A 10085-nucleotide genomic window follows, 5' to 3' on the forward strand; every position below is an offset into this window, starting at 1 on the left:
GGGACGCAACGTCTCCGGGCGGAAAGGATGTCAACGATACTCATCTTAATGCCTGTTGAACCGGAAGTGCAGGCAAGAGCGCCTAGGCCCTAGACCCGCCGGCAAGCAAGCGTAATGAAAACGTATATTGCGACGAGAGAGGAATTTGCCTTGAGGAACATGCACCTGCTCTTTGTTTCTTAAAGAATCTCGAGATTCTTTCGCATTAACAATTTCGTCGAATTACCTCAAGACGTCATTAAAGATTATTAAGTTTTCCTAACATATCTGTGCGCAGACTATTTGTAAGATAAGAGACTAAATGTTTGTAAAGTACCAAGAGGCTTGGATAAATGAAGAAGAATATTGTTTGAGCAATTTGATATTGATTTTTCCATAATGGAAATGGCATTACTCGTTTCTAGGATTATAAGCGATTGAAAGTTCCGAGGATTTTTCGGTATTAAAGTAGCATAAATAGAATCGAGAGAGAAAGAAAGAGAGAGAGAGAGCAAGTTAATAGAGAGCAAGATTAATATATATACGTATATGTACATTTTATTGTGTCGTATGAAAAAAATATATTGAACCACCCTGCCAATTTATTGTGTCGCAGTGCGTGCGCATTCATCATGTGGTTAATATATGCGTACTCACCAGTGCTGTTGCGGATTCTTGAAAAAGGGGATGATATGATTTACGATATATGATTCCGTGAGTAGCACCGCAGATTAAGAAAATGATGCTCCCGCATAACATTATTATCATCTGAAATATATATTTAATAGCTATTTGTAAAAAGTATATATATTAATAAATTAATATTAATAAATAATGCAAATAGTATTATAGAAAAGAACAATACAAAATTGCTTGATAAAAAATTACTCGCAGAAAGCAACTTTTTCAATAATACACTTCAATTGTCGTTTCAAATATATATCAATGGTTATATTTCTACGTTACATACGTATATAATTTTTTATTTTAATAAGAGATAGATATGGCTATATTAATTCTGCTGTTTCTTGTTTCATTATTCTGCAATAGTAAGCAAGCAATACGTTTACTTAAACAAGTAATTAATCAAATAAAACAAGGATATTAAAAGATTAAACAGCTTACTTAACAGAAAAAAATTACATACATTTTATGCTTCCTTTGCTCCGCGATTTATATCAGTACTAATTTTTGCAATCAATTTAATCGCAAAAAAATGACGCGTTGAGACACGATTATTTATGGACGTAGATAAATATCGAGGCGCGTATAAAAAAGTCTCGAGTACGAGAACGCGTACAGGAACGATTACTTTTACGATCGTTTTCTACATCGATGTCCGAGAGTATCGCGATCGGTAACGCGGTCGAACGTAGAAAATTCTGGGGATTTTCACCGTAACACGGCTGTTTATCACGCCGTTAAAAATATAGCTGGGATAATACGTCGGTATAGCAATTGGATTTATATTCATCGGGATAGCCAGTGGTCCGGTTTATCAGCGACACAGGGGCACTCGTGCACGGATAAATGGGTTTTTCAGTGAGTAAGGGGGGGAGGGTTTCGCGGCGGAAAGATTCGAGTAGTCCAAGAGAGGAAGAAGCGCACGAAGAAGAGCGAGTGGTAAAGAAAGAAATAGAGCGGGGCATTACTGTTTCGATCGATGTCGCCGCATTCGGGGGATTGTGAGTCGCAACTGCCTTTTGACGAATTTCCGTTGCTATAGCGCGATAGCGCTTGCTACCGATCGTAACGCTTGGTTAAATCAAACGTCCGAATTTTGCGGTCTCTGTGACGGGCAGAGCTTCGGCTATCAATTTTGCAAGAGACTGTCGATCACACTTCAGATACCTGTGCCATTCGGATACCGCCAATGTCGAGGCCTCGGCCTTTTACATAGATTACGTAGATCGACGAGCGTGTCGTAATTGTACATCATATGCGCTTTAAGTGGAATCAAAGTTTATACAAATTAGAAAATAATTATCTTCTATTCAATTTATATTTTTGAAAAATTATATTGGAATGATGAAAAAAAATGCAAACTATTTGCTAAAATAATTTGTACAATTACGTTTAAATAACCGAAATATTTGTACACATCTTATGTAGAAAAAGAAATAAATCTTAGTCCAGAGGTAAAGAACAAGCAAAGAAGGAAAAGAAGTATATATTTTTAGAAGTATCGTAAAACTAGTTTGACATTCTGGGACTTCCTAAACTAATTTCTTGTTTGGAAATGAACGGATTAGTCGCCAATTTCCCGAGAGAAATTTTAGCCTCGTCGATCTCGGGCGGTGCTCGAGCGCCAACGTATAATTCCTGAAGGAGCTTTGGCTCGAAACTGTTTAATTCAACGTCGTTTACGGAAGTATTAGAACTTTTCAGGTGCATTCGGTCTAACAAGGTTGCAACTTTGCATAATCCTGTTGTCGATGACGAGCGCCTACTACATGCGGCGAAACGAACAAATATGAAACTATCGTAGAGGGTAAAACATTGGTTACGATAAATTGCAAAAATATTATTTTATTATACAAGAATATGTCTCGTTATGATTATTGCTTATATCAGCTTTTGACACTCGACCAAAAAATGCTTAATTAAAAAAACTTCAAATATTAAAATGTATATGTATAAAACATAATAATACAGACGTATAAACGTATAATACAGAGAGTAAACAAGAATTTAATTAATTTGTTTAATTCCGTCCAATTATATTTTGAATATTTTAATTAAAGATTTGCTTTTAGATTTAGAATATAATAATAAAGTTCCAAAATTCCAAAGATAGTCCTTATATAGATACACATATCCGAAAGATTTATTAATAAGAACAAATCAAATTGCACAAGTATTTTGCTAAAATAGAACGCACGTTGCTGAAACGTAATTTAATTAAAATCCAATATTTTTACTAAAACCCGCCTGTTTTTTTTGGGATTTTGTTATTATTGTTTTAATCATTCAAATTGATATCGTATATAATTTAAATTCGTATATGTAGATTCACTTGCCACATGTACAGACCTACACATTTATTTCGATTTTACAGTATATCGAAAATCGACTTCATAAAGATTAATATTTTTCAATCGGCAGAAACTTTTATCTATGCTTTCATTAGACCTCTTTTCATCCGTTTTAAGCACATGTCAGGATAATATTGGGACGAGAAGGTACATTAATGATTTGTTTATCTGCCAGCATTTTACAATTTTGATATACCATACACAACAAGCATTATTAATATCTCATATCTCATTCACCGATCACTAAACGAGCCATGTTTTTTAGGGCGGCATTGTGTACAGCAACTTTTCCACTTTTTAATGAATAGAGTTTATTTGTTGATACATATATGCTCCGTTTGTATCCGTGTCAATCATGATTTACACGGTAAAAGGATTCGAAAAAGTACGATAAAACTGTGTATTCAAAGTGAAGTGAGCATTAAGCATGTGCCAATGTGCATAAAGTGCCCAAGAAGGCGCACTGCTCAAGCATAATGCTAAAAGCACTGCAAATGTTGACACTTTTCACTTGGCATGTCTTTCACGTCGGAAATGTCGTTCGTGTTCGTCGACTAGTTCCGGAATCACATTTGAAAATACATTGCGCGCATCCAATTCCTTTTTTAAACTAATTTTTATATGCCATCTAAGAAAGAATTATATACGAGGTGTTCCACGTTCAACTTTGAGATTGGACAACTGATGAACGCATGGAAGTATGCTAGAATAACAGAGAATGACATGACGAGAATATCTTGTTATCGACGAATTATATAAACAAGAATTAACTTATTTTCAAATCAATATCTGACGATATTGATTTTGTACGTTGAAGCTTTCCAAGCTATACGATCTCGAGGTGAAATACCTTGTATGCTTTCAAGATTATAGAATTTTTCTTTCGATGCGTAATAACCATGAATTACATAATCGCACAATGCGAGAATATCTAGTGAAGTAACACCAGACATCGTCTGTAAGCATGATAAATGCAATGAGCATTTATCATCGTAGTTAGAAAAAGAAATAGTATTTTCTTTTAGTAATAAGTATTTCCTTTTAATAATAGAACAAAAAATGTAATTTCGTAACTAATATAGTGAGTACAATGACATAAAAAATCGATATATTGCACGAAAGAAATTGCTTACCCTCTTAGTTTAAATTGTATAAGTATTTTCAACAATAAAGGAAAATATCAAATCCACAGTGCTTCTGATCACACGTACACACACACACACACACACACACACACACACACACACACACACACACACACACACACACACACACACGCACGCACGCACGCACGCACGCACGCACACACACACACAAAAGCAGTTTATATTTTAATTTATAAATAATTCGGCAAACCAACTACGAAAAAGTAGTAAATTCCTAAACGTTGTCGCAAAAGACGAAGAAATTTTTTAGTGGGTTCTCGCTAACGGAGAAAAAGAGAGAGAGGAGGGGGGGGGGAAGAAAAGTACAGCGATCGCGGATTCGGAGTCAGTGAACACGGAGAACTTCGCTCTGTCGATGCGCCCGTAAAGTGCACCAAAGATGCATGAAGCGGTTGTCGTGTGCATCGGGAGAAAAAGTTTGCGGAGTTTTCTCGCTTGCGGCACGACAAAAGAAAGGTTAGAGATGTACGGTAAACACACAGGAGTTACAGATTTATGTGCAACGAGTGCAGCAAGTCGCGCAAGGATTTCTCCGCCGACGTTTTAATGCATAGTACTTTGAGCGTGTATCGCGACTCCTGCGCGCTTTACGATTTACTTTAATTGATAAATGCGAAAGAGCAGCGTTTAATTGTTGCACCTTCCGCGCCGCACTCTTTCGCCGTATAAATACATGCAAATTCGAGTTTCGTGTAGTCGCGACAATTTGTCCTGCAATTTACGCTTGCATCGCGAGAACCCCGAGTTCTCCTTCTCACGGCAAATGATTACGTATTAACTAACGACGAAAATACACGCAAGCGTCATTTCTACATAATACCCATAATCTACCATCTGCTTTACATTCATATCAGCCAGACGGAGGTAAGCACAATATTATACAGATAAAAAGATTATCATGACGCATACGTCAATGTCATCTGAACGATAAGCAAAAACGGTGAGCAGAATCGTGATTGTCGGTCGCTATTGTCGAGAGGCGATAGTTAAAAAAGTATTAAAACGTGAGACCTGATAGCTTAACGATCCGCGACATGCCGTTATCGACGGATCGATAACTTCGATATGATACATCTCAATGAGTCTCATTGTCCTCGCCTGTGCAAAAGCAGATTAGGAAGAGCAGATGGAGAGCAGGCAAATGGGACATGGAATGAAAGCTAAGCTTTCATTGCAATAGCAAATCCTTCCTTGCTTGCGGCGAAATTGTGTTAAGTAAACATGTCACTATTAGAATGGATCTAAGTCAGGAACATTATCTTGTATTTCAGATAATTCTTCAAATTTCAAGAATCGATAAACAGTCATTGTAAACACATGCAATTATCGAAATATCATTTTTTTATCCTAGACAACGGATACTGGCATATTTGCACGGGAAGCTTGCTAACGTCAAATAAAAATAAAAAGTAAAGTATAAACATATCTTTCAATTATTTATTCGCGTGCTCGAAGCGCGAGACTCAAATGTCGTTAAAAAATTTCAAATTCAAATTTAAATTTTGTGCGATAAATTGAGGAAATTCAAAAATTCAAAAATACTTTAGTACGAAGCATGAAAATGTTTAAAGCAAAATTGAGGGGAAAGGCGATTTTTAACGTGCATTAGAGGACAAGCCAGTGTGTACTCTTTCTTCCCTCAACAGCGCAGTCGACTATTATCCTGTCGCGCTTACATACAGCAGTGTGTATTCCATACAGCAACGCACATACCGCAGTCGAACGACGAATCGAATGCGTTACACGTGCTGACCGTATCGCGGCACGCCAGCCATAATTTCCGCGGTCGGCCGGTAATTAGCTCTTTACCAATTTGTCGAACATATTACCCAGTCATCATGCCCATGCCGTCTATCCGTACGAACGATCGCGGCCCTGGATAAAGAGGAAATTACTCGTTGACGGAAGCAATAAGTAACGCACGCTAATCGATATGTCACCGACGGATCGATTCCATTATTTATCCCGGCGTGTCCATTATTGCGACGTGGAAAGGGGGAGGGAAGGGGAGGGGAGGGAGTTGCTTTGTAACCGGTGGCTATAACCAACCCAATCGGAATTTTTGTCCTCCATTGACAATATTGGTGCACGACAATCACGGCTATTTCACGGCGCGAATTTTTTATCGGAGCGATTAAAAGATATACCGGGACGATCGATGAATGAAAGGCGTAACATGAAGGCCGTCCCTGTGCATCATCGATTTTGTTCACTATTAAAGGCCGCACCAATCGGAAGATCATCCTATACTTTCTCGACTGGAATCGAGACCAAATTTGACCCGTTGATTTTCGCGTGGAAAATAACTTTTCAACGTTCTCGATTTTCGGAGAATTTGATTTTTCACAATTTTGTGAAAAAGCGTCAACGATTCCCAATCTGAGCGACCCAGATTTGCGGTTTTCTCGTTACATTCTATTTAAAACCGAATCCGACTACTATTTCAGCGATATCGTAGACGAATGTCAACAACCGACCTCGGTGTGCTGTTATACTAATTGAAAAGGAAACTCTGTGATATACATCGTGTGCTACAAGCTTCTTTACATAAATTCTACAGAATGCTAATAAACAAAAAATCTTTCAAAGGAAACAATAATATTTAAAAGATGGCTAGAATATTGTTAATATTATACGTTCTAAAAGCAAGCATAAAGATGGAGAATCGCAATTGAAAATGAGCGATAATTGTCGATAATGTAGCATGATGTTCTCAAAAAAGAATAAAATAAAGATAATGCATAAAATATTTGAATTTTGAACGTATTTGAGAGATGCAAATTCCGGTAGAATGCTTAAAGCAAAGAAAATGAGAGAGAGAAAGGGAGAGATTTATTATTAGAAGAGCTTCATTATATTAATAGAAAGAATTATTATACTTTTAACATTATGAAAGAACACGATTTTACGTTCGACCAATCACTCATAAAAAAATTTCTATACCTTCAAGAGATAAGTTTTCAAGTTGAATTTTCTCGAATTTATCGAAAGAAACAAATAATTTCCTAATTATTAATATTACACTTAATTTTATTAATTATGTAAAATTATTATCAATATATCAATATGCGCCGTTAACAATTCCAACGCAGTAAGCAATAAGTTAATCATAGAATTAAAAATATTTCAAAAAATTATATTTCAAATAACTTTGTTTTCTCTTTATTGTCGCAACGACAAGAAAACTCGTTGCACAATAATATCGCGTATTATATCCGGAATTATTTGAATAATCTGACTAAGGACGATAAACTGTTTAATCGCTACGAACGTACGAACTTCATAAAGCCTGTCATCGAGCTGAAAACGCTTTAGTGATGCGCTCAGAACTGTCAAGCAAACAACGTGAATGTTGCAGTAACATGTTTGCTCCCGATATTCATCATTAACAGATGCATTCTACGATAAGTAAGGCCGTCAATCAGCAACAGCGGCAACGAAGGAGCAACTAAAAGATCCTTTCTTCGTTTCTTATTTTACGCTGAGCTCTTTTCTCTGCGCGTGATCATAAAACTGTCTGTATGTGTACGAACTATACTATAACGTTATTCACGATACGTCCCACTTACTTCTATCCCCGTGATACCTCCGTGTGCACCCCTTTTATCCATTTCTACTCCATGTTTTTTCTCATTTACGCTCTCTTTCACTCCGCATAGCGCACATCTATACCTTAGCTCGCAGTAAAAATCAACGAGTAAACGAGCAATCGACTGTCTGTCAACAACAGAATGCGACGGCCCTAGAGCATAAAGTATGGCAAAATAACTCTCGCTTACGTCAAGATAAATTATACCAAAATGACACTTAACAGGTCTCTTTTTAACGAAGCTATATAAATAAATCTTTATCTATATAAACTGCCTTTATCTATATAGTTATGTAACAACTATCAATTTTTTAAGACAAAATTAATAATATTATTTTGAATATGAAATGTTTATATATAAAAAATGTTTATATATAAAAAAATCGCATACATGCCGTTCGCTAATATTTGAACGGCAATTTTTATCTCTCAAATCTCCCTATTTCACAAAAGCTATTATTTATGTGTCATGCTGGATCTAAGAAGTCTATAGATCACAGAATTTGGAGCGGAACGTGAAATATCACAATATTATATGCGCGCCGACGTCGACGGAAGTTTGATTCGAAAACAGTGAGTTTGTGCGGAAAGTTTGGCGCGCAACTTCATGAAATTTCAATCGCGGGTGGAAATCGTGCGCAGCTATCTACGAAATTTCATATGGGCACGGTCTCGAAGTCGACGGCGAGAAACAATTGATTCGGACGCGCATTACCGCGAGAATTTCGGGCCAGACGTTACATGCGCGCGCGCGAGCGCTACATAGTTCTGCAGCAGCTACGTACGAAATTTCGCATGTAAATTGTACCCACCGGAAATCGCAAACACGCAAACACGCTCGTCGTCGTGTGCAAGATGGGATATCTAATTAAGTTCGGATGTGATTAGAAAAAGAGGAGGGAGATCCGTCCGAGCCGAGAGACACCGAGTGCGTAACCCGGACCGGTACGGTACGGTGGCATCGCGCGCGGGTGCATCGACCGCACGATTTAAGCACTGTACGTTGTAACGGCGATGCGAGAACGTACTCGCATCAGAATGCAAACACGACGGTTCCCGGTCCGTATCGAATTAATATCCCTCGCACGCGTATCGATCCGCTCGTGTAATGCAACGCGACCGCAGAACGCGCTCGCGCGAAGGAACGTACGTACGTACATTAAGATTGAATGCCGTTGCAAAATAATCGGCGGGTTCTATTCTTTTTCGTTAGTCGGCGAGCCGCGCACCTCGTGCCCTTGTTATTAAATCCGCGGTTCGCGGTATGCGATTTATCGCCCCGCTCGCACTTATTCTTATGTCCATCTAATAACGCGCGGCGTGATTTCCGCGCCGTGTAAAGATCAGCGTGACAATGCGATTCTTTGTGCGAATATCATTTCCGCATGGAAATACCTTCGCATCGAGTTCTTATTTCGATTTACAAGCGTTGTATTCTGCTCTTAAATTATTACTTGGAGATATCCTATTTGAATATATCTTTATATAGTATCTCTTTTTAATCAATCTATTTAATCTTTTTAATTTTAAAAAATTTTAAATAAATAGAATTGTAAAAAATTGTAATACTAAAAAATAATAATCGTGATCGTAATTCTAAAGTTTTGCGTAATTAATGAAATGAAACTTTTTTCGAGAAGGATCAACAATTCATAAATAAATCTCATCAGAGAGAATAGGTGATAAAACATGATATTGTGAAACTCAGAATTACGATGTCCGAAAATTAATAACTAGTAAAGATATATCCAAATACTGATTAGTGCCGCTAAACAATCGATCACATAAATTTAATGAAAAATTGACTCACCGGTCGATGTATCATCGTTGGTGCTCCGCAGGCTCCATGTAATTTGACACACTCACACAAACACATACACATATATAAATACACTCGCGAATAAAATCGATCGGAGAACTGAACGGAAAACGCGGCTAATTACGAACCAGCGCACTAATTAATCCCACGATCGCCCGACGGTTCATACCTCGACGCTGATTTATACGCGCACAATGCACTTCGAAAGAATAAATAACCGGGAGAAGCGACGATCGATCGATCGTTATTTTTCGGTTCCCGTTAGCGAGCGCGATAGAACTTTCGGTCCGCGATAAATGGCGAATGCAACAGCCGATTGCCGTGCGAATATCGCAATTGCCATTCACGATATAGCACGACTATTGATCGAACGTCGCCCGGAACCACCCTCGATGTCCGATTACAAGAGCAAACATGAGATGTTGCAGAACAGGAAAATAATGCGTGATTCACGAGTTACCATAGGAAGGACTATCCGTAACATGGCACAGCGATAT

The sequence above is a fragment of the Pogonomyrmex barbatus genome, unplaced genomic scaffold, assembly GCF_055798465.1.
Source record: "Pogonomyrmex barbatus isolate J1 unplaced genomic scaffold, ASM5579846v1 scaffold4, whole genome shotgun sequence".
Taxonomy (NCBI): domain Eukaryota; kingdom Metazoa; phylum Arthropoda; class Insecta; order Hymenoptera; family Formicidae; genus Pogonomyrmex; species Pogonomyrmex barbatus.